The sequence below is a fragment of the Helicoverpa armigera genome, chromosome 4 (assembly GCF_030705265.1).
Source record: "Helicoverpa armigera isolate CAAS_96S chromosome 4, ASM3070526v1, whole genome shotgun sequence".
Taxonomy (NCBI): Eukaryota; Metazoa; Arthropoda; class Insecta; order Lepidoptera; family Noctuidae; genus Helicoverpa; species Helicoverpa armigera.
Window position 1 is genome coordinate 11,370,481 of NC_087123.1, and position 26,990 is coordinate 11,397,470.

At 35.5% G+C, this 26,990-nt stretch overlaps 1 protein-coding gene across 1 annotated transcript in view; it reads left to right on the forward strand.

Annotated features, from left to right (window-relative positions):
• Nucleotides 1–542: 542 nt before the first annotated feature.
• The window catches only part of LOC110374543 (uncharacterized), a 157,904-nt gene continuing 131,456 nt past the window's right edge, over nt 543–26,990 (forward strand). Inside the window, exon 1 of the mRNA XM_021332298.3 lies at nt 543–721. The gene's annotated coding sequence lies outside the window, so the exon portion shown is untranslated. The remainder of the gene's footprint in view (nt 722–26,990) is intronic.

Genomic DNA, 26,990 nt, shown 5'->3' on the forward strand with positions numbered 1-26,990 from the left:
GACAACTTAGGCAAAACTGTGAAAACGGCAATCGCAGAAAGGCATTATAGGCACCCAATCGCAGAAAGGATTAGTTCTGTTATTTAAGTATTAATGCAGCTGGTTATGGAATTTATCATTCACCAATCACGTAAGGAATTAAACAAATACAGGAAATAAACAAAAGCACGTCACATAACAATCCCATAGAAAAAAAGACCGGCCAAGTGCGAGTCGGACTCGCGCACGGAGGGTTCCGTACCATTATTTATAAAAACCCCAAAATATTTATTTAATTCTAGTTTTCGGTATTGTTGTTATAGCGGCAACAAAAATACATCATCTGTGAAAATTTCAGCTCTCTAACTATCACGGTTCATGAGATATAGCCTGGTGTCGGACGGACGGACGGACGGACAGAGGAGCGAAAACAACAGGGTCCCGTTTTACCCTTTGGGTACGGAACCATAAAAAAGTGCATTCTATAACTTCCTTCCTATAAAGAAAATTCAACAGCTGATAGGAACATTTAGCGAAAAATCATTTCACGGTTTCGCTCGCCGCGTGCAAGCAATCAGTCGCCGGCAAACGTCCGCGGCGAACACACGTATTTACACGGTCCGTGTTACAAACGCTATCGTACAAATTCGCGAACGATTTCCCGACACAGTTCCTTGGTTTTCCAACTGATTGTGCTACTTTTAGTGTTGCTTTTTTGTGCTGGCTGATCAACTTTGCTAAGGTAAATAATCCGTGATAATTTGTATGTAACTTATTTTGTTTTGTGTTAGTTATTGGTTAAGACTGAATTTACAATTGTGTTTTATGTTTGTAGTGTGTTACTGAAATTTCTGTTTCAGTACATTGATATTTTTATTCATAAAATTAAAGTTTTCATTCATGTTTTTATACAAGTGTTTAAATATCCGCTGTTACAGAAATAACTTCTATTTATATTGCGTTAAAATATTTATAGGTATATCCTAGAACGATTCATATTGAAACCAATATAATTTCAAACCAATTTTCAGTCACATTTTTTCAAGCTCAATTCTTACGACCTATCCCAATGAAATCTTATATGCAACTTAACACCAATTAATTACCACAACCCAGAAATAGCCGAACTAATGAAAACATACGAAACTGATCAAAACAACGTTGTTTAATGAACTAAACAAGCTATTAGCTGAAACAGAACTTGCTAATGTATCACTTAACGTTTGTGACCACCTGTTACTAAAGCACAGGGCACAGGGGTAGAGAAACGATCCGTTCTGCTAACGGATGGTAGTGTTTTGTACACATAAGGTTTTCAACATAAGCTTCTCCTGAAAGACAGGTTCTACCTTGTTCAGGCAAATGATATACCTATAAGGTCACTTTTAGAGTACAAAACCCTCTTTGTATAAATACTATGTATAATAATCTATGAGTTTTGATACTGGAGACTACTTCACGCACACTATTTAAAATTATACTACCTATATAAAATTCTGATATGTAAGCTATGTTTCTGCCAAGTCTTATCAAAATCTATCTTATAATTTTTGCGTGAAAGAGTAGATGTGAACTTTCACGTTTATATTATAATAGTAATATTAAATTCATAAGCAAGTAAGAATAATCTTAAAGTTACTATCCGTAACTTAAAAGGAATCCTTCTTTGTTTAAAGGAACCATGGTTTTACTGAAAGCAATGGAGATAGTACAAGCAAATATGACATTTTTTATCTTCGAAGCATTTGTTCCTTATTGACGCGTCGACTGAGATGTTCAGTGTGTTCCTCATTATCTCTAAGTGAACAGTTGAGAGATGAAGGGACGATGCTACTGTAGAGATACAGTCCTGTCAGGTGGTGTCTTTAAATAATTTTTGGGTTGCAGCTTAAAAGAGAGTAAAAGCAGGCCTCTGTCACTCGACGTACTTGCGCGCGATAAATGCCTACCGCTCGCTGGGTTACCGGTAGCCCCACGCGGCTCAGGGCGTTCAATAGTCGCACGCGCCGCGCGCGTTCCAATATTATTATTTTTATTTCGTGGCATGTTATGCTGTTGGTTTTTATTTGGTTTTTTAAGCTACCTTACAAACTGATGGATTATTTTGAGTTGTGTTGGTTTATATGTGACTATTGTAAGATTTAGAAACATTTTATATTTATGAACTTATCTAGTAATTCTATTTTTTTTTAATAAATTAATACTTATCTACTTTATGACTTTAACAACAGAGATCATTAGGTACTTATTTTACTTTAGATACCTACTTAGTTATATGAACTGTATTGTGAGTTTTGTAGCTCAAAACACATCTCGAGTGTAAGTAGGTATATAGTTCTGGTCCAACTTAATGACGACTCGGAACATTACGCGTGTCGCTACGCAGAAACCAATTTTAGGTATCAACACTCGACGGAGTCGTACCATATGGGGTATGGCACTTGTGCTCGAAAAATAGTTGGAAACCGCCTTTGATTTTGACGAAAGCTTTACTTACCTATGCTTACGTATTAGGTAATATTTTGTAATATGTACCCATACTCCATTTTAGTAGGCAATGCAATAGTTAACTAAAGAAAAATATTCTTGATATTACTTTTTATTTAAAAACTCAGTTTTAAAAAAGGCTATCTTAAAATAAGCGTAACTTTGTTTTCCTACTTAAATATTAATAAATTGTAAGAAGCAACCCTAATCACGGCCACGGCACGGTTGCGGTCACTGAACTGTGCGCTATCGCATTGGAATAACAATCAAGCGCTCGAGCTTTTAAGGTTCATTTTATAACGCAGCTAGGAATTTGTAGGTAGTTGGGGAACTTGTAGGTGCTTATAACAGTAGGTATGGACTTTTTTGTATGGAGTGATTTATCTGTTACGTAGTAACTATTATATAATCTGTGGTAAAAGCAAGGGAGACTAAACTCTTCCTAATAGAATGACAATTCCAATTTGCTGTTACTGTTTTCAGAAATCAAATATTCAAAGTATTTTTTTCACGTAAAACTCGTATGTAAAATGGGGCAGTCAAGTATCCGGGATTGTCATGAAGCCACATGTAGCATATGGTTTTCATAACTAAAACATGTTAATTACTTATGATAAATAGATTTCATTAAAGTCTAAAAATAGTCTCTTCCAGTATTTTAAATATACACCGTCTTACCACAAAAACTTTTAAACGTCAGTTTATGCCTTGTCTAAAAAAATGTCAAATTATGACGTTGACATATGGTTCATTTTGCAGCCAAAATTTTATTAGACAACTGTAAAACAGGGTTTAAAGTTTTTGTAGTAAGGCCCACAATGTTTTATCTACTACACTAAGTTACTTAAGCAAAATTAATTCAGAAAACTACATTACGCAAGCAAAAATGGTAATCAGAAACTTCAAAAATATGCTGGAATTTTAATAAAAACGGTTCACAAGGTGCTTCCATGTTAATAAAATTGTGCATTGGACTGTCAAAAGTTAAATTTATTAGTACTTGTTGCATATTATTTGCACATTTAGAGTATCCGCACACTAAAGACAGTTGACCTGATGGTGGGCAATTTTTTAAAAGAAAAATCTTGATTTTAATCAACGTTTTCAGTCGGACCTGTACCGGCTAAACACCTGATCTTTGTAGTGTGCGTACTACCATTCATCTTCATACTGATTTTTGAGCCCAAACAAACTATCGGCCGACTAAAAGTCGGCAGTATGCTAGTACTCTAATAAAATTGTGCATTGGTCAGTCAAAAGTTTAATTTATTACTACCTACTCGTTAATATTATTTGCATGTTTAGTGTTTATGCGAGCCGTTCGAGTTATATCACAAATGATTATAAACTTTTCGATAGTAAATACGTGTTCTTGTTTACAAAACAATTGTTTTAAATCAGATTGTCATTTATAAACAGGAAGATGCATAACTGGGAAGCTCATTACTGATACTGAATTTTATATAAGTTACTTCATCGATCTCTCTGAAATAAACAACTTTTTTTTATTTGTTTCATTCTTACTGTTCTGCTATTAATCAAATTTTATATGGCGCCAGTGCAACAAGTTTTGTCTCCCATATTTCTTAGATGACTGTTGTTTGAAACCAAGGAACGACAAAAGTTAAAAAAATGCCGGTTCATAGAAGAACACAGATTAATTATTTTACTATTTACTGTGAACCTTATCTAGATCCTCTTGATTTTGGCAATTTGCCTCGACACTCTCGAGTCATTTCACGAAATTTTGCATTCAACTCGCCATACAAACGCCCGCATGAATGGGACGGATCGATACGTCCAATACTTGATTCACAAGAACCGGTGCAGGAATTTAGCGTCATGGTGCCAAATTAGTGCAAACGAGTGCGACTGAGAATTCTGACGACAAGTTTTATGGTCCTGGAGATTGTTGTAAGACAGTATAATATTTAGATTCTGTCTAATACAAAAAGTGCTCTCGCTGTGGCGACATATTGGGCTGACAAAGTGTAGTCTCACTATAAGACATTTCATCGACACGAAAGAAGAAGAATAATATTAAAAAAAAAACGAAATGGAGTTTGTCGCACTTGTACGCCAAAATAGATGGGCAGATTGAGATTAAATTTTTGATTGAGGCAGAATGGCATAAATAAGTAATATGCAAAAGAATTTTGGAAACTAAAATCTTTATTGGTCTGCATTGAAAAACGAAAACAGCAATGCAAACTCAAGTACTCTTTAAAGAAACGTGCTCCTTGAGAACTTGCTCGAATTTAAGCTCGAATGAAAATGCAAAGCGGTTGCAACAGAAAAATATTTCTCTCCGGTTTCTGGCTTGCATCGATATTTTTATTTTGCCTCATGTTTCTTTTGCCACGACAATATTGAAGATTGCCAATATTTCTGAAAGGTGTGACGCGTGAGTAGAAATTGTTCTCAAAATAGATTGCAGCGATGTTTGAAAAACGTTATATTTGATAAAAAAATTCAGCTACAGATTGGAATAATATATAACCTGCGTTTTGATCCTGATGCTAGAAGTAGCTCCCTCAAGACGAGAGAAAAAGTGTGAGGAACAGTCAGTAGGTTCTTATAAATCTCACTCAGACAGAAAACATGACCAAAATTTCCTCTAGAAATGTGAAATGACATCATGGAAACTCGTTAACTATTCATTCTTCAATTTTTCATTCGTACATATTCTTTGAAAACAAGCTTTCATCAGCAGTGTGAAATTAAATAGGCCGGTGACGTGGTGACAATTCAGTAATTCCAAAGATTAACCATGACCTATAAGTCACGGTCAATCTTCGCATAGCCACATTTTAATCAAAATTGTTACGGAATGTCTGTCTAATTGGCGGATTTATTAGCTTCTAAACACTAGTGACATAGTTGGAGCATCTGATGATATCAACACTAAAGATGAGTTTAGACAAGCGAGTGCAAGAGTAATTAGTGTCGATCATTTCAATGGAAAGCTTAATGTAAAGTATGAAACATTTCGCTGAATTAAAAAGTGTCATCATCATCTGTCCAGCCTATTCCCGACTATGTTGGTACCAGGCTTTTACATGGAATGACTACTTATCTGACCTCTTTAACCCAGTTAACCCTAGGTAAGATTGGTTGTCAGAATTACTAGCTTAATTACTACCCTAAAGATGTTCAAATCGTATCGTGCCTTCCGAAAAGTGCCATACGAACATTAGACATTTTGATGAGGTCACAATAGCATTACTAGTATCTTATACTGACTACTATCACTTATTAAAGCATAAGCAATTTGGCTTCCACAAGAAAACAGTAGAAGGGTTGCTAAACTACTGAAAGATGCATCGGAGTCTCCTAAAGGATGATAGCCAAAAATCTGTCTCGGGATACTTATTCTCCATTTCCTACACTTTTCAATGTTGAATCTCTCAATATTCAGGATATAACATTTCTATTCAGACGATGACATCATGTGTTATGTATTGTCAGTTATGTGTATGTAAATATATGTCATTGTGTAAACAGCGTTATCTCTGTGTGAGGCTGTGAGTACTAGTTTCAGAGCACTCTAGTTGCGGTTCTAGTTTGCATCTTATTATCAACGGAGGCTGGAGTTGTTTCTTTAAACGTTATGTCACGTCCGTTTTCCGGAGAAGTAAAACCTGCGTGTTCTTAAGTTTAGATGTGTTTAGAATATCTACATATATACATGTGTGTGAGTGAAAATCTATCTGGACCCACGTACTTTATAAAAACACCAAAAATATGAACATATCAGAAATCAGACGTTGAAGAAGAAACTAAAAACTTTGATACAATTACACACTTAATACTATTTACACAATTTTTTCAATGCCAAGTGATTCAATGCCAGAAACACTGCAAACTGAGTGTGCAAACTGAAACTTGGCACGAATCTAACAAGAGCATTATTAATTGTGATAACAATTCGAGAAAGTCTGGAGCAACTAAATGGAACAGTGTTGCTTAAACAATCTAATAATAAAATTGCTCGACCGAAAATTATTAGCGAATTCAGACAAGATAATGAGCATGAAACTAAGTAAGTAGTTTTAGGTATGAATAACGCTGAACAAAAAGTTACAGTTACAATAGAATGCAGGAAATGTAAACTGAAAGTAAAGTACATTACAGACACAATACAAGAGGTGAAACGGTTTATTTTTCATACTTTAAACCAGGGTCAAACAAAACGCAATGCGATTTTCACACAACAAAATATTATGGCTGCCATAACCTTTGAATCCTATCTCAGAATCAGGTCCAAGATAATTTATAACATTCAACAACTCACTTACAACCTATTGTTGAAATTCCAAGACGATTCTCAGAATTAAATCAACGGATCCATTTATAAGAACCATATTTCGAATCTTAAGTTCTTCTTTTCCTAATCTTTCATTATCTTTATGTTTCTGATGATTTATTGCATTGGTACTTATGTTATCTTCATTTTGATGATCGTCCGAACAGATGGCTATTATAACCCGTCTTGTTTTAACTTTATTAGTTTATAACTCAAACAAGTTTGCTGTTGAACCCGAGCTAAGGATTAAATATGGCTGGACTTTATTAGCTACGATATGTCTTCGGATTGGGAGGAATGTTTATAGTCTGTAACTACATAGTTTGATGATCACGGATGTATCTGTGAATAATTCGTGTCGTTAATGTTTTTACAATTTATATTCGCATAGCATTCACGGGCTAAGGACTTCTTAGAATTGGTAGTTATTTTGTTGATGTTGTCACTTGTTTCAATAATCAGCTTGGTTGCACACGTGATTACATCCACGTAGTCGCTTTGTCCTAATTCCTCTTTCTTATCTTTATGGCAACCTACACATGTATTATTTAATTAGACCTGAATACTTCAGTGTATCTACCACTGACTTGCAGTTACTGTTTTTCATTTTCGCCGATGATGTTATGTTATGCTCTCCCACTTTTGTCTCCTCAGTAAAAATGACTCCGCAATGTTATGAGTTTTCCGTACATTAATATCAGCGTTGGCAATGTCACAAGAATCTATTGCATCATAACGTGCAACAGATCACAGTCATTGGCGTGACTGAGTAATACGAGAAAGTGTACCATCTTAGCTTTTCGTGTACCATCTTGGTTCTTCGTGTACCATTTCAGATTTTCGTGTCCCACGCGTTTCGTGATTGCTTTCTTTTTGATTTAAGGATTTTGACAGGAGAGAGTTTTTGCATAATTTCTTCACAATTGGAGCAGTATATGATTTATTAGGAATTTGCTTCGGTAGTGAATACGCGAACTGCATGCAATAAGATTTACTGTTAATAATTATATTGAATTTGAGATTTAAGCGATAAAAATTCTGGACGCATTCCTTTTCATTGAATTGACATTTACATTAAAGAATGTATAGTCGACTTAAAATGACTCGAGCGTTTAATAATATAATAAGTAACATTTTCAGCTTCAATGTTGTGAAGCGAGATCCGACGTTTTCGACGAATTCTCGAATATAAATCGACTCAAATTCGAGGAATTAATGATTACCGAGATTTTAACAGTGCGAATTATTACTGACAAGGCTGAAGGCATTCCTTTGAGTAATGGAGTTGTGTTCTTGCTCTCGTTAAAAGGGTGATGTTGTTCATTAAGATTTTGTTTGATTTTAATTAATGGTCTTGACATTTAAGTCTTTTCATTTATTTCTTGAGTAGGTACCAATATTGCCTATGCCAATTAGGTATCTAAATCATAAGGCTAAATAATAATGTTTTGGGAATGTACTTTTCTTCATAAAAAAAACAATTGTTTTCTCGTTGCCTAGGTAAAATAAAAAGGAGAACAATCATTCTTAACCTATAAGTAAGTCTTTAGGATCAAACCAACTTTCTAAAAAATTACTTTACTTTCTTAGCATTGTCATACCTAATTACAATGTAACGAAGAGTGTCGTGAATATAGTTTGTATATCGTCAATATTAGCTTGACTAACTAAACAATATTGACATACAGTACAAACATACCGACAGTACATATAGAAGGTTACTTATGTAATACTGTGACTACGGAGGAAGGAAAGATAGCGGAGATGCCATAAGGAAGCTAGGTCAGGTTTCTTGTAGGTCAAGTGATGCACGGTAGGCGTGATCAGTTACTATAATAGAGCTAGCTAGAGGTGTTGGTTGTTAAAGTAAAACCAATCTGTCAAAGATTGGTCTTGATAGATTGGTGATTTTATTTTAAAAATAATGGGTGGGTTCCACAGAAGGCTTGTAAGGATGAAGCTCGTACCCCGAGCACCCGCATATTGGCGCGCTTCTTTCTTAGGAGATTTTGCGTTATGACGTCTCCGCTAGTCATTTGGTTCTCCATGACCGTGACTTACATAAGGGCACACACATATTTCAGATAGGCTCTTCCATAAAATCGTGTGGGTGTCATACTTGCTAAATAAGGTATTTAAAATGAAATAAATTGTTGACATTACGTACGTAGTTACGGTATTTACATAAATAGGTACATTATTTATATTTTTTATGTACTTCCTCAGGGTCATTCATTTTTATACAATAGACGATACTTGAAAGGTATTTCGAATTTAGAACTTAGAAAACGTTTCAGTCAAGATTTCCTTCAAATTCCTTTATGTAGGTTCTAGTAAAGGTTTACGTTGATGTGTCATAATGTTAACTGATTATGGAGCGAAGTAGTTATAGTGTGCAATATTTTATACCATGGAAAGAAGAAAAAACGAGAGGCCTGAAACAATGCCAATATAAACAAACATGCATGTCATAAACAACAATAATACTCGTAATTTATCAAAACGAACAAAAAACATCTCACGTGTACCTATCATATCTCTACTCGTCAATATGATTATAGAATTCCATGAAACTCGTAATACCGTACTGTAAAGTATTAACCATGCTTTATGTTGGCAAGCCCGTCAATATTATTTTTGTATCAAGGCTGTCAGATAAATAATATGAAAGTACGATATCCTGAGTGGTGCCTGATAAGGTATTGTTATCAATAGATTGGAGGTCCTTGAATGGAAATAGTCTGGAATATCTCATCCTGTAAATATTGGAGGATGTACCAGAGGGAATTCATAAACATGCACATACCTATGCTAATACATATAAGGACATTATCGTCTAAAGAAAAAGAATTTGCCGTATCTTTTCGTCGTCTCCCAAATCAGCTCCTGCACGAGTATCTGGTCGACCATAATTTTGACATATCCTAGTTCTGCTTTTAGCAATTTGTCATTTTAATTTGGTACGTCTTGCACCATTTTTAACCGACTTCCCAAAAAGGAATTCTGGGTTCTCAATTCGCAGGTCAACAATATTTATATATTTCACTCTACTCAAGATACGATGACACAGTTTGGTTGCAATTCTCTCGACGCGTAGGTGACCGTCCACGCTTTGTACCTTGAACTATCAGCCATTCCATTGACAAATCCATAAAGAATTTACTTTACAATTCAATTCATAGCCAATCCTAAAAAACTAGCCAGAGTAATATAATAGAACCTGTGCCGATTTTACCTTGAAACAATAATAAAAAAAGGATTTTAAGAAAAAGTTATTACCACCCATAAAATCGATCGTCTTAACATTTGAATTGAAAACTCGTTTCACGGATTAGCGTGCTTTATTTGAATTAAGAAAAAATATTTTATGCGTGTAATTTTAATATTGATCCATAATAGCGAAATAAATTAATTCTTAAATGCCTTCATATTATTATTTGAAGAACAATATTCGCCACACATGACCTCACTGGTACTAGGATCGCATAAAACGTAGAGACTAATCCTATACTTAATCCGTTTCAAATGACAATACTGATCATTATTACCCACTACCATATAGAACCTCTATACAGTTATTGCTACCTAATCAGCCTATTTATAAGCAGGCAGGGACCAGGGTGATCTCGATGACATCACATTTAAGAGGACGAATTGGAATTTTTGGCGCCAAGGATGTCAATTTTTCTCAGTAAATACAAAACGGATCAAAATACAACTTGGTTACCTGAAAGTTCATGATATAAGCCTTATTTTGTTAGTTGTAGAAACATGATTAGGTAACTTTTATAACAGAGAAAAATATATCAAACATACCTCTTTTTAAAAAGAGATTCACATATTATGGGCAAACGGGACCGATTTAAGCCTCTTAACTTTTTTAGTAGTTGAGTATATACATACTCTTTAAAATGGTAGTAGGAATTTTTATTAAATTATCATTTCTAAATATTAAAATTACAAAACCATTTTGTCGCTTACGACTTTTAGTTATAAGCTAGCGCGCGTATTGTTATCCTCGCCCCGCTCAGACGCTCCGACCCCTTTTGGCGCCTTAGATGCGCGTGCCGGTTATGGAATTATTGTTGACCACTTCCTCGCCTTAATGACGTCATATAGTGACAAAAATCATTGGTCCGGCACCGTTAGCTGTCAAAACGGATAATTGATTTATATGCGCTTGCGACATTGAATGGAAGCAACATTGATGAGTGCCTATTGAAGCCTTGGTGGCGCTTGGTAAATGTGTAAGAATAATATGAATATAAATAGTTGTAGTGGTTTTATACAATTTTGTTTGTTTATTAGGTTTCTAACATTGTAACATATTTGCAATTTTAAATATTTTTTTTGGACTGATGATTTTTTTTAACTGTGCCATTGACTGCCATGGACAATCACAATTTTTGCTCGCTTAAATTCCCTTTAAAAATAAATATCTTTTTATTTTACAATTGGTGGAACACTTGAAAGGTATCAGTCAGTCACAATTAAATCATAATCCTACTTTAAAAAAAAAAAATTATCGGAGTGAAAAACGATTGAAAATCTATTCGGTCGTTTTTTATCACAAAACAGATAGATCAGAAGCATTTATTTCCGTACCTAGTGATACTAAAACTATATCTACAGATAGTAACAACGATAGCACACTAGATGATATCAATTGAATTTCTGAGTAAGTTCAATTGATCGGTTGAACCTGTTTCAATTGGTGACGCGACAATATTGTCAGGAAATGTGACTGTAATTATGATCTATGATTATGATAAATGTGATGACTGATATTAGAATGGAATTCAGAATAACGGTCCGGAAGAATTTAGATAGAACGAAATGGGTGTTGTTTTCTTAGGTCTTGCAGGCGGTTCGCGTTGAACTTTTGTAAAACCTAAAACCAAAGAGCTGCAGAGATACGCTGAAATAATAATATCTGCAATGTCCCAAAGAAAGTCTCTTTAGCTGTATTGAGGCAAATTGAGAAATTATTGCAGTGTTGTGTAGAGTTAAAACTAATACTATCATGAATTTTTAACAAAAAAATATAATAAATATACAAAAATATTTATAAACAGTTAAACTACACGACATCTGTGCGGTACAATAAATCCCACATACACGAATAAAATTTAACAGCGGCCAAACGAATCCTACTCAAGTTACCAACAGTAACCAACAGTACTGCAATATAACACCCTATAGTTGGGACATTTAACGCCATTTATATTTCAGTTTCAGAGACTTTGTTCATCATCATCTTCAACATCATCGTCCTCCTGCCCTAATCATAATTTTACCAATTAAAGGTCGGCGCAGCATATTTTCTCCTTCTATAGAATTCTATCTGCTGTCATCTCTCAAGTAACATTCTTTCTTACCATATCGACTTTCAGAGACTTTGTTACGGAAATTATTAATCTGTGAAGCTTTTTGTTTTAGCTTTTTGCCATGTTCAAATCCCATAACTGCCTAACCATCAAATACCTCAAAAACAGCATCTACTTCGTTTCAACTGAATTCTTCCGGACCGTTATTCTGAATACTATTGTCAACAGTAACCAACAGTATTGCAATACAACACCCTATAGTTGGGACATTTAACGCCATTACGCGCAAATGTCCCGTTTGTATCGACATCCGGACCTTTTGGTATTAACAGATGTTTCTATGCGGCAGGGACAATAATGGGTAATTTGTCCCATAGGTACAGTTTTATCACAAAGCCGTATAATCATCGGCAAGGATATTGAGCCCTGACCTTCACCTGCGCAGAAGTGATTTATTGGTTTATTGCCATAAGTGTAAGGTGCGCAAAGCGATCCCCACTCTTCCGCCGAGAGCTCATTATCCGTGCCGATAACTATATCTGAGTTTATAGAGGTAGGACTGTTCATACAAGTTCAAATCTGGATTAAACCCCTTTAAATTACGAATAATGTAATGAAATTATAAGGTTTGACATTCGGCCAAGTATCCCACATTTTATAAATACTCATGCGGTAATTTTTGTGTAATTTTAGACGAAGTTTATAAGTTGGGAGATATGGAAGATATTTTTTTTTTTCAAAACTACTGTCACTCAGCTGAATTCCGTAATTATTATCAAACGTTGTGGGGAAAAGCTATAGTCTGGATGTCTGATCAACCGACTTTGCTTCATTTTCATCCCCTCTATTGATAGCCACAATGATATAAAGTGAAATAATGACTCGAACTTATACAGCTCTGTTCCAGAAACAGATGTTCTCCTAATATCATTAGTTGCTAATTTAATCCGCATTAACAACAATGTGGTACATTTGTCGCTAATAGTTGTCACATTGCTATTACCACCCTCGAGCACAGATGCTCTTGGCGTGAATAAAATAATTAAGAACCAAAACGAAATCACCAACACGAATTCAACATGTGTGAAACAGCAACTAAAATGTATTCATACTTAATACCATTTTCTTAGACCTGGACCAAAACACACGTCATGTCCCTTAAAATTTAAATTAAAAAAATAAAAGGCTAATCATCATCTGCCTAGCCTTTTCTCAACCATTATGGGATTGACTTCAAGTCTAACTGGATGCACCTGTTTTCAATGGGAAGCGACTGCCTATCTGACCTCTTCTACCAAATTACTCGGACAAGCCGACTATGTATCTTATTACCAACATTTTTCCTTGCCTTAAATCTCAAATTTTATTAAATCCATGGTACTTTATGTAGAACATTCTCCTAACTTTTGACTGCGCGTCACCCTACTTCTATCCACGAGTTGATTTCACGCGATCAAAGCTGCACAGACAATTTGTCGCCAACTGTTCGCAGGCCCTGCTCACCACATCTGTTCGCTCAATATTGTGTATAAATCATGCAGTTCCGATCAGCTGGCACTGTGAACTTGACACGCATACCTTTTTTGTTTACTTTTTTTTCGTAGTGTTGTGCTAACTTCTAAAGATGTTAACTGTGGGTTGAGTATTTTCTTTATTTAAATTATGGTGCTTTTGCAACTGGTAAATGCTCATTCTCCCCTGTCAAATTCTTTTATAAAGAATCAAGAACACGCTAACGCTCTTGTCTTTATTTTGCTGTAGTTTGGGTTGGTCAAAACACAAACTTAAATGTTTTTTTTTTTAGATGTTTTATTTTAGATTTTTTTTATTAACATGGTTATGTATGAGGAATCCAATATCTATTTTAACATATACTTAATTTTATTTCGTAACATGCAGAGGTTTTGCAAAATACAGTGTGACATACTGAAGCTTATTGCACTCATCAAGTCTTTTACTACCTTTGACAAATAAAGCGATACAAAACCTTTGATATAAAGTCTCCATTCATACAGCAATAGCAAGCAATCGTAAAGGAATGAGTAATAGCAAATGTATGGTGCAACACGATGCATAAAATCACGTAACATGATCTTCTAGGTTAGGATTACAGAGTTAGTATAAAGCTGTAGTATTAATACTTGGTGGCTTATTACTTAATTAGTATCGAAATAATGCAACTTAAAGGCTTACTAGCTGTGGTTTATAGCAGTATATGTAGTGTAGTCTATCAACCTCCGTATCCACAGTAACACCTTGCCATGCCAAATGGGAGAGATCATTTGGCACGGTGACATGTTGCTCTGTTATGATGAGAATTCATAACATCGAAATTAGCCGTTTTACCGTAAAAATATCAAATTGATCAACTGACTTTCACATAATATTAGTGAGGATTGAGTAAAGCAGGTGTCCTATTTCTAATCTAGATTTTAAAAAGTTGTGTCAGTCAACCATACAACCATTCTTTGAACCTTGCAGTGTGTCTGACTTTTTATACGAGCGTAACACTCAAATCTTTTGACTTTAACGTGGCTGAAATATGAGTCAGAATTAGATTATAAATAAGTTTACCAACTGTGTGTTCTGAATGGAGTGTCAACTTCCAGACACATAAATTATTCACTATGTTTGTGTTTCGTAATGTTCAAGATCTGGTATTTATTCAGATGCGACAAACCAATGACACCATTGACGTTTCTGTATGCAAATATTACCTACTTTATCATTGAGAATAGTATAATAAAGTTTCATTGATATCTCCAATTTGATAAATTGTTGGAATTTTTTTTCAATGGGAAATACTTACGCGTATGTTGGTGTAACATATTTTATGATTGTTTAAATGTTCTAAACATAGAAAGGATAGAACTGTTTTGAAAAATTATTTCAGTATAAAATTGCCTTTTTACCGAGAAGTGCTATGAGGTTACTTTTTCATAAGCGTGCGACGAGTAATTCCTTCAGGAAGTGAGTGAAATAAACGTCATTTACTTTTCTAATATTTTATTTGACAAAATAATCTACAAAACATGAAGGGGTAGGTTTATATGTGTTCATAAATGTACGAGTATTTCATTGAACTATACGCATATATTTAAGGTTGTCTGGAAGAGATCGCTCTTAGCGATAAGATCGCCCATTATGTCACCTAGTTTAACTAGATTAAGATCAAAAATGTAAAATTGGTGTATCTATATAAAGTATATCTATATATGTTTATTCATTGATTGAAAGGGACCTTTAGTGTTTTGTTTTTAGATATGAAAGAGGTCTAAAGACTTTATAGTTTTATGACCTAACGGTTTCTGTAGGTATTCTATTTCTTTTGTTTTAAGTGACAAGAAACTAGACAAATGAAGAAAAGGGCTCGTCTGACACACTAGTGTTAAAACTTCACCGTTAGACCTTACCTTATTTATGATAAACTTCAACACATATTATTACTAGCTTACGAATGCGGTTTTTCTCGTTTCCCAAAGGAACTACTTTCAGGTCATGAATAATAATAAGTATAAGTATTTTTGATAGATGAGCTATATTACTACCAAGATCCCTTAAAACAAATAGATAAACTGCATTTAAAAGAACTGGTAAACCTGCCATAAGTCGCTATCGTTTTACCTACCTATTAAATAGACGTGTACATTAACGGAAAATTAAGCAAAATTGCATATCTACATAGAAATTACTGTATCTATTAGTTTGAACGCGTTAACTCAACAACTTTAAAATTATGATTGGCTCTGAAATAAAGTTTTACATGTTTATGTCAATAATATCAAAGTCACAGTTGTCGTCACATAACTTTTCCTCTCTGAAGTCAACCATTTAGTACCTCACGCAATCGCACTAATATTTTGTTCCTACATTTGAACTGTTGCGCAGTCACTATTGGCTAACTTCAATGCAACAGACTTTGACGAGCGTAAAACTACCGGATAATTACGAGGTGCAGTCGCGGTCACCACAAATAAATAAATCACGACCATTCCATTCAAATGACAATAAATTAAAAAGAAACAGTCACAAACAGGACGTGGTAACACAAAGTTTGTACAAAAGAGATCCATTTCGCGGTATTCCTACGTTCATTCATTTATTCAGTAGTGAACAACAAAAAGGTCCTTTCATTCGAAAACCGCGAACGATGCAAGATGAAACTGAATGTAACCACGGAAGATGGAAAGATAGCGGAGATGCCATAAGGAAGGCAGGCACTTTCTTGTAGGTCTATGTAACGTAACGTACGGTAGACCCGATCAGTTACTAGAACTAGTGAGGCGTTCGGATTCCTTGTCCTATTAATAGCAGTCTGTTGGTACGATTATTTTGAAAATAATGGTCTTGTTCTAAAGAAGGCGTGTTAGGGGGCAGAGCTAGTACATTCGCATTTTGGCGCGCTACTTTCTTAGGAGGTTTTGCGTTATGACTTATCCGCTACTCATTTTGTTCTCCATGGAATGTAACCAAAAACAGTTGATGTAGGGTCGCTGGGCTGTATAATGCCTTGCCTTTGCCTTACGATGGTCACGAATCCCATTGTTTCCCTCCCAATAAAACTTCAAAGAGTTTGGTGTGTACCACTTTGGCCTTTTTCATTGCTTCCTGTGTTGTTCGAATTTTGAACAGGTGTAGCTTTTTATTGGTTGTTATTTTTTTGGTTATTGTTAGTGGGGCTTGGATAAATATAGGCCGCAATATCTGAAACCTATAGATTTTATGCTCGTAAATATTTGATTTTGTTTGGATAAAAGATTTTATTGATCCATTTTATGATCAAACTTAATTTGCAATAATTTATCACCTGTGTTCTTTAAAATATTTATTGACCATTTTCTACATATTTTAACCTTTTAAAATAATAATTTATGGCTCAATAAAACATGCAATTCGATATCAGAAGAAACGCCTTCGACAATTTGAGTCTATCTATATTTTTATAACAATAAATGACAATAAATTAAAAAAGTGTTACTGTAAGTTTAAAAAAGTGTAAAAGAGTGCCAACGAAAAGTCCCAAAAGGATCGTACTCAAATCTCGACGAGCTCTGTCATTTATTTTAAAAATAGAACAGCAAAACCTGTTCCAATTATAAAATTTTAATTTCAAACGTTGAATGAGTATGAATCATTCTGCGACTCGGTCGAACTTCATTCATTTATTTACGTTCAAAAAAATGTGTTACTAGGCCATCTTTGAAGTCTGATATTCTGATATTCATTGCGTATTTTACTCAAGAATTCGCGTGTTCTGTAATAATTTGCGATGATAAATGAAGGGCTTGTGTGAGCTATGTCAATAAATTAATGGGAAACAACTGAGTATTATGATTCCGTGGCTGTGCGCCAATTCTGGTGTTTAAGAAAAAATACGTCTCAAAGGTCAAGCATGTATGTCAGTACTAATAGAATAAAAAAGTACAGATGAAGAGAAATTTTCAACGCAAAATTAGTACCCAGCAATGCTTAAAATAAAAACCATCAATTGGTAAAAATTAACACCCCTAAAACTCACAGACTTATGGACGCCGCAAAGCTTGAGTAATACGTTTCCGTCGGCCTTAGTCACGCATATTTATCCCCAAAAACGATACATCCGCCGAATCATACATATAATACATATTAAATGTCCCCAAAACTAGCACAGTCTTACCCACGTGCCGATAAACAGTGTTCGCGGCGAGTACAAAGCGAAGATAGCGGATATTAATAGCATAGACAAGAAAGCGTGTAAATTGACGTCGGTATCGATAACACTGCATTCATATTGATTGATGAGAGTGACGCAGATTTGAATTTGGAAGTTTAGAATGATTTTTAAAATTGTGTTCTTTTTTTGTGATTTTCTTTTGTTTTAATTTTCTTTTTTTTTGTTTCAGGTGAATAAAAGTCATCAAATTAACGTAAAATAGCCTGCCTCAGTTAAGGTATTGGTAGAATGAGTTCCGCCTTTTCTATCAAGATCATAACGCCGTTGGTCACCCACTTAAGCTAAACAAATACGGTCAACAAATATCATTAGATGAGTCATCGCTAATCTAGGTCAGGAATTAATAAAATAAATAAATAATAAAAATTAATGTTCCGCTGTGACATGATGCACTTATTGACCGAGGTCATACCCATTGTGTAGGTACACAAAACAAAAATGGCCGTTTTTATGGGTGCAATAAATGCACCCCCAAGGCTGGGTGAGATCATTCGGCGATTTAATTGTGTGAAAGTTGGGTAAGAAGTTATAAGCGGTAGCGGGGCGGGTTATGTAACTCATAACACACACGATCACTGTCATTTGTCAGTGGATGTAATATTATATTAGTATGCAAACTACTATAGATAGATACTATTAGGTGCTACTCTACGAATCGGACGATATCTGAGGAGAGAATAAACTAAGATTCATTTTATAAATAAACTGTTAGCTGTAAGTACCTTCATTGTACAAATTCTTATCTAAGGGTGCTTACATAAAGAAACAGGTTGCCGGTACAGACAAACCTGTACGGGTAGGTACCGATCAGTGCAGGTATAATAATATTCGAAAGAAACAGGTAAACAGGTAACCTGTTTCTTTATAAGTGAGTCAATAGGATTGTATTGAAATATTATACCTGCACTGATCGGTACCTACCCGTACAGGTTTGTCTGTACCGGTAACCTGTTTCTTTATGTAAGCACCCTTAGGTACTTTTTCTATTGTAAATCACAAATTAATATTCCGTAGAAAATCAAATGTATCACTCACTAAACCACTAAAATAATTTTCAATATTCAAAGAGCAATACATTATTTATCGCCTTATAAAAATCTTGGCAACAATACTCATATTCAACGCTGTAATCCTTTGACTTGTACCACAGCTTATGTACAAAATAGTGTCACCAGCGAGAGATTTACGAGTCTACTCCACATGTTCCAGTTTTACAGCGACTAGTGATATATTCGCACTATTATCATCACTAACGTGTTATCTAACGACTTTATTATTATTAATATGAGTTGTTTCCTGCGGTTTCACACGGGTCCCATGGGTTTTGGTTAGAGCATCGGGGTAGCGCGTCCCATGGGATTTGTGTAGCGCTTCGGGGAACAAAACAGTTGAGACAAACACGTCTTCAGGGACCCCTGTCTCAATGCCAATGTCGTTATTAGATATTTTAGAGTAGCAACGTAATAAACAAAAAGAAAAGCCACTACCTCATCATCCTCTTGCCCTTCTTCGATACTCTTCTATCCGCCGTCATCTCACAAGTAACATTCTTTCTTACCATATCTACTTTCACACAACCTCATCCATACTTAATTTTATAAAGCTCTCAAGGTACACTCTGGCTCGATTTGAGAGCCGGAAAATTATTTCACGGTTAGGTTAGATTTTTTAGATTAGTCCTAGATTGGGTTACCTAATTATCGAGAAAGGCTACTCTTTATTCCTAGAGGACGCTAGTGAAAATAGATGACTGAACTTTAGAGGTACAGCTATTTTACTCTGGAATGTCATGTATGTAAGAGAGTACAATTTTAATTGAAATAGCTCGGTTTATTGGCCGCGACGGACGGTAGTTGGTGTTTTATCTCCGGTAGAACACGGAAAAGGTGGGGTTGCTAGTTAGTGGTTTACACTGGTCTTGTTCATTTAAATCTCTTACTCGTAAAATGGCTTCAAATAATTTAGTAGATTTGCATTTTAAATTGTGACGATATTCGCATCGTGTAAAAAAAACATACAAACATCCGGATTCAGAACCTTCCTTCTTAGGAAGACGGTAAAAAAAGTTTGATTATGTATCTAGCTTACATCCTATGCTAGGGACAGAGCAGTGACTGTATCTAAATTCAATGGTTGAGATGCGTCATAGTAAGCATAAAGTAAGAAACCAAAACTATAAATCATTTGATGTCAAGATTTGATAAGTTTAACATTTTAACATGTGACCTAAAACTGATCGACCACTTTTTATTCTGCCACGCCGGGTAACTACCTTAACACAGATGATACCATATTCCCGCTACCGTTATCAACATAGACCACACGCCAAAACACCCGAATACCGAATTCTAAACGGTACCAAAATGAATAAACCTAATGAATATTAAAATCCAGCCGGACGGTGTACCGTGACATTTTTATTTAACTTTAAACCCTCACAATGGTGGTGCATCTGTGTCAATATGCAAGCTTTAGGCACAATGGATGCTAGCATCATGCGTGGAAAGCTATGCATGGCATGGTATAATATTCTGTGAACATATTTGAGTTTTGGTACAGTCAACTTCAGGTCAGTGGTAACAGTTTTATAGGAAAATCGTACTTATTACTGTTGAGTTAAGGTGCATGACAGTTATCACTGATGTGCAGTCTACCGTTCCTATGTGCGTTCTTCGTCGTGGTCGTTGCTGCATAAGTGCGGTTGGAAAGGGTTATCGATAGTTTGACATTGGGGTTTTTAGGTCTATCTGAATTAATATTTGCTCTTACGGAATATACCTACCGCAAATAAAAGTCGCAAATAAAACCCAATTTTACAGGCATTGGTTCCGAGAAAAACAACACGGTATGAGTAACACCGTGTAAACGATATGTTAAATCAATAGGATTAACCATACTTTTGACACAAATTATTTTAAGCTGGTTAAATAAGGATTGTTCGCCATAGCATCTTCCGTGAATTCGACGGAAAATAAGCCATTTAGTAAAACTTAACAACCGAAACACCTTTACAACTTTCCGCTTGAGGCTCATAAAATTAACAAAAAAATGACGAATCCTACTAATTGATGATGTCAATATAAAAATTCAAGGTTAACGGCAAAATAATGTGTGATACGTAAACGCATTGTCTTCACATCCCACGTTTTATTGATGTAGTAAATAATTGTTGCCTACACATGCCTTTTGTAGGAAACTAAATTAGGCACGTGGTTTTATGAAATTGCTCACCGTGGCGGATGTTTTAGTGGTTCCGTATAATATTTCTAATAAAAAGCCGTACACGTCCATATATTATGTACTTTCATATAGATACTAACTATATATATCCGATTCCGTTCTTGGACAACGAGTTGTTCAGCTTATTAACTAATCAATTATTTAGTAGGTACTTTCATTCCGATGCTAAATGAAGACCACAAATAAAAAATTATAAAAAAGTATGAGAGAAAACATACAACATGTTTATACGTTTAACGTGAATAATCACGTTACTTTGTGCTTCTTAAACGAATCTTTTGACCCCTAAGTACTTGTAAATATACCTACTTACCTAAATTGACTTTATTTCATCACGGATCCCTAAACACGACTATTGTCAACTTCGAAGGACTTTTCATTATTCAGAAAACCATAATAAATGTTCTTCTCAATCAAAACACGGCAGTATAATATTTATATTTTTTATTTAAGATTAAATGCTTTTTCATTTAAAAATATTTAAAGCCAAAAGGTCAACCCATTGAATGCTACTGTCATGTCAAGTTCATTCAATTTTGTAATCGGTGAGTCAGCTGTCAATTCTGTCATGAACGCGTTATGTCATTTTATTTTTATATTATTTAATTTGTTGACATTTGTCACCGTTTATTTTATAGGTGGTCTGCTATGACTTCATTACCATAATGTTTCTATTTATATTTTAAACTTTTTCGTCATGAATATTGATGAGGGTTATCTCATGCGTTCAGCCTAACGGTCTGAGAACAGTTTAATTTCTTCAAAGTTTTCCTCCCTTGTCCTGGCTGTCTTGATATCAAAGGCTTTGATAACTTAAAAGGAAGAAAAAATATAAACGTTTGAATACTTTGAAAAGAGCCAAATAAGTATATTTGTATGAGATTTATAACAATGAGCACTCTGACTCTGACTGTGACTTTTGTACACTTTTGACACGTAGATAGCACTTATAAAAAAAGTTTTTTGAAGGCCTCATTGAAATAAATCTGAATATTCAATTTAACACTTCAATCTATTTAACATATCTTAATTACTCGCAAACGAGCCATTAAACAAGAATAATTAACACTTTTTACGCAACGATCTCGCTTCACACTTATTTAAGAAGCTTGTGTTACAAAAATGTATACTGAAAACCCATATTACCACGAAAGGCAAATATTTTCTCCAGTGTATTAACAAAAGATGTGTGTCAGTACATTATCCTAGTGTCAACATGTCACTAGTCTACTAATTAGTCTCGAGGTGACGAACTGACATCTGTCAGTTTGACAGTTTTGAGTGAAAGTGACGACATATTACGTCACTGTCAAAACTTATTAGGCCTTTGTGAAAGATAACTTTTATGAACGTCATTAATTTAACGACTGAATTTACAACGCCGCCTTTCTAGGGTTATTATCTGAAATTTATAGGTGAGTAGATTTAGTAGTCTTTAGATTTATGTGATATTTTGAGAATTTTGAAATTGATAATTTTAATAGTAGAGAGATTATAGCTTAAAATAATATTGGATACTAAATTAATTTAGCTCGTGTATTTTAAGATAAGCTAGTTATTTTTGAGCAAAACTATTCCACGAACATCTAAAAATTATAAACAGCACGTTCCCTTCGCTATTTTCTTAGCTGACTCCCACATAAATCTATTTTTCACGAACCTTGCGTATAAACACCCAAGGGATATCAAAAATTGTAGGTACATTTAAAATGATAAACTATTGATTTATGAACTGTAATTGCATCCAACCTGCCTACGTGAAGCCGTGACCTACAATTGATGACGTCACAGAGGCCTGACGGGCGCTACACACGGCCGGTTAACAGCCGGTCCTTATATTCTATCCATCTATCGATATGCTTACGTAGAGATAGAATTATTACATTAGCCATACATTTCACATAGGAAGTGGTAAAGGCCGCGGGTTTGATGGCTGTCTTGCCCTTCAAAAAGTGCTGATTTTCAGCCTACTTTGAATAAATGACTTTTGATTTTGTTGAGTCCCATGCAGTGTCAAATGTCTATCTCCAGTAAGAAAAACAATAGATAGACAGATTATTGAGAATAACCATTAAATCTGCGAGCACACCTTGCTCACCAGAGGCATGATTGATGCTCAAATTACAAGGGAAATCGTGTTTTGGCGAGCAGCTGCGAAGACAGGTGGCTCGTAAGCAGTGGCGGATTAAGAGTATCCGAGGCCCTAAGCACAGAGCCTGTGTAGACCCTGTGTAGGAAATAGAAGGTTGAAGAAATTGACCGAGCGAAGCGAGCGTGATGCACATGTAGTTCCAAATGCGCGAGCGAAGCGAGCGCGAATTTTTTTTCGGACTCGTACGGATTTAAAATTTATCCCAAACGTACTTAATTTTTTGTTTGTTGACAAATGCAAAAACGAAGGCACATAGTTTCTGAATACGCGAGCGAAGCGAGCGCGAAATTTTAATTATTTTTAAGACTCAGAACCAAAATTATGTACAATGTAGCTCAAACGTACTTAACTTTTAATTTGTTGACAAATGTAAAAACGAGGACATATAGTTTCTGAATACGCGACCGAAGCGAGCGGGAAATCTTGATTATGTTTTAAGACTCAGAACTAAAATTTCGTAAAAGGGCTACATTTCAAACCTTCATTTCTTTCTATTGGACAAGTAAGATGGATAACGTAAGATCGATAACAACGTCCGCGGACTTAACCGGTGGTCCGCGGACCACTTGGAATGCCTCCAGGCACCACCAGCCCACCACCGCCAGGACCACTGATCTAAAGCATCCAAAATTTTCGGATATGTTTGTTATATTGCACTCGTAGTTACAGCGTGAGCTTCCCAACGACTGTACGATAGCGACTTCGGAACGCTATCGTTGCCTATTAATTCTTTTCCCAACGATGAGTAGAAGCCGAAAAAAATTTGTATAACAACTGCACAATTGAAAAAAAAAATCACTGCGATCGTACAACAATCAACAGCACTGCGACCAATCAAGTTTAGAGGCGGGGGTGTATGAAGGGTCACTCCCGAACTGCTCGCGCCTTGTGATTTCGGATATATTGTGGATGAATCTCGATAAAATGTAGGTATAAAATGAAACGCCAGCAGAGGATGGAGGCCCCTGGAGAACAGGGGCCCCAAGCACGTGCTTGTTGTGCTTATAGGGTTAATCCGCCACTGCTCGTAAGTATTTTTTTCGTTGTTTCGCATGATTAAAGGGTTCTTTTAGTTTGACCGAATTCGTGTAACAGACAGATTTTAGGACAAGATAGTTGTGTATCAAATATCTTGGCAAAAGAACTTCCCAGTGCCCTGCTTATCTCCGGCTGTAAATAATGAAGATACCTACTGGTGATAACAAAATGGCTCTGAGTATTTTTTAGAGCCATTTGTTTATTTAGCTTTTATGTCAAAACTACTGAATTGATTTAAATGAAATTAACTACACGGCTGCAAGAAGTACCTATGTAGTTACCTCGGATCGCGGCACAGGTCATTCATTGGACAACTATTTTATCAAAAATCAACAACACTGAAACCAAAAAAATCCTCAACGACATTATCTATGCCACCCAAGTCGAATTTTCATCTCGAAAGATTCACTAAAGTGTAAAACACAAACACAGTTCCGTGAACGATAATGCAAAATAAATAAAACATTTCAATCGTTCTTGTGTGGAATAAATAACATTTTGCCGACAGCGAGACACCTGTCCCGTACTCACTCATTTATCTTAGCAGTTTCGCCGACCGAAGGTGCCGGTGTATCTGTATTTTTTTACTTTTTTCTGTTTTTTTTTTGCATTTTTTACTTTCAATTAAAATGCGGGATAAGAGGAAGGAAATTATTTTGATTTTTTCGTTGTATATTTTGTAATAATATGGTTGTCATTTGAACATTTTTGGCAGTCGTTACGGGTAGTCAGAAACCAGGGAGTCTTACCTAAACATTGGGTTGTCCGGGTAACTGGGTTGAGTAGGTCAGATAGGCAGTTGCTCCTTGTAAAACACTGGTACTCTGCTGCATATGGTTAGACTAGAAGCCGACCCCAACATAGTTAAATACTAGGCAGATAAGATGATGGAATTTAATTAGTTGTAATTTAATTATTGTTTTTATTATAAACCGAGTGACATTCCTGGACTTGATTTACGTGTGTGTTGTACGCATGCAACATTGTTGTTATTTAATTAAAATAACTCGACTGAAAATAATTTATAGTATTTTACATTTAAAATTAATTTGGTTTGTGACATTCTACTGTTGTGGTCACACTGAATGTACGTTAATAACTACTAGCCGTTTCCCGCGGTTTCACCCGCGTTCCGTGGCAACTACTGCCCGTCCCGAGATAAAATATAGCCGATGTTACCCGGGAAGAGAGTAGCTTTTAATTTATCAAATCTGTTCAGTAGTTTCGGAGCCTTTAAGTTACAAACAAATGTTTCCTCTTTATTATATTAGCATAGATAGAGTTGTAGTTAGAGTTGGATTGTGGCTGGGGGCGTCAATCTCAGAAACTACCAACATTTACTACAGCAACCAGCTATAAATCACGTCAGTACTTCTTGTAAATCCAGAGGATACTTAGGTAAGCAGATTGGTATCTAAAACGTTTTATTTATCGTATAATTTGTGTTACAAGCTATTGTCTCAGAACATGTAACCGAAAGGAACCACCATACGAAAAAAAGTTAATTCCTGACCATAATGCAACTCCCGACAAAAATGACAGAAACAGGAATACAGTTTTCGCACACGTGTGTAAAGCATAAGGGTTTCGAAACTTTTGTACAGTAGACACCGGTCAATTTTCTAGGGCAAATAACATTTTTTGTACTGACTGACAGAACTGTCAACTAACCAAAACACGGTCAGACAATACGAAGAGCAAGGAGTTTCGCGCCTTTGGCAGAGAAGGAAGGACAGCAATGACATATCCTGTTGGTTGGATATTCCAAGTCTATCATATAATTCACAATGGATAGAGTACCTACGTTATCGTGACTTGAATGGATGACTGACTTGAATAGTAAATATAATGCGAACTTTTGATTATGAGAACTCGAATGATGGAAGATGTGATTCTGGGAAGATTTTGGATTAAAATTAAGATTAATACACTTCTAGTAGAATGAAATAAAATCTGTACTTACTTATTAGTCCAATCTCATAATGAATAGGTACCATAAAATATAAGCTATTAACTAATGTATTTTATGTGACATCTCAGCCACAAAATTACATGGATTAAAGAATAGGTTTATTGAATTCATATTCAACATTTAATTGTGTTGAAATCATTTCAGCAAAACATATGCTATAAATCACTTTATACATCAGTCTATTTTTCATTTACCAACCCAAATCTTACCTATATTCTAAAAATACAAAAATAAAAAAAATACGTGTGGCACTCGGGGACTGCCGCGGTAAAGCTATTGCATAGCATTCTGTATCAACTTATGCAATTATAATTATTTATTCGTCCGATTTCGGAGCAGCTCGTCTCGATTCGGGCGAGTTGCGTAAAGTCGTACAATACACACGACGTTAGACGATGCACGGCCTTCAAGCCACACCTCCGTGCCCGTCGGAGTGGGGAGCGTGAGGTTTTTTCGTTACGGAATTTCTGGATTTGGTCCCCGCGCTCAAGGCCTACGATAGAAGCTATGCAATTTTTTTTTTTTTTTATTTTTTTTTATTAGCCTGTGCTGTCCCACTGCTGGGCAAAGGCCTCCCCCAAAGCCTTCCACTTTTCTTTATCCCTCGCTGCTTGAGGCCAGTCCGAGAGGAAGCTGTCCAAGTCTTCCCTCCAGCGTTTCCTTGGTCTCCCTCTCGGTCGCCTTCCATCCTCCGGGATCCACTTTGTGGTTATATTGGCCCACTTGTCCGGGTGCATTCGACAGATGTGACCCGCCCAATCCCACTTCAACTTCGC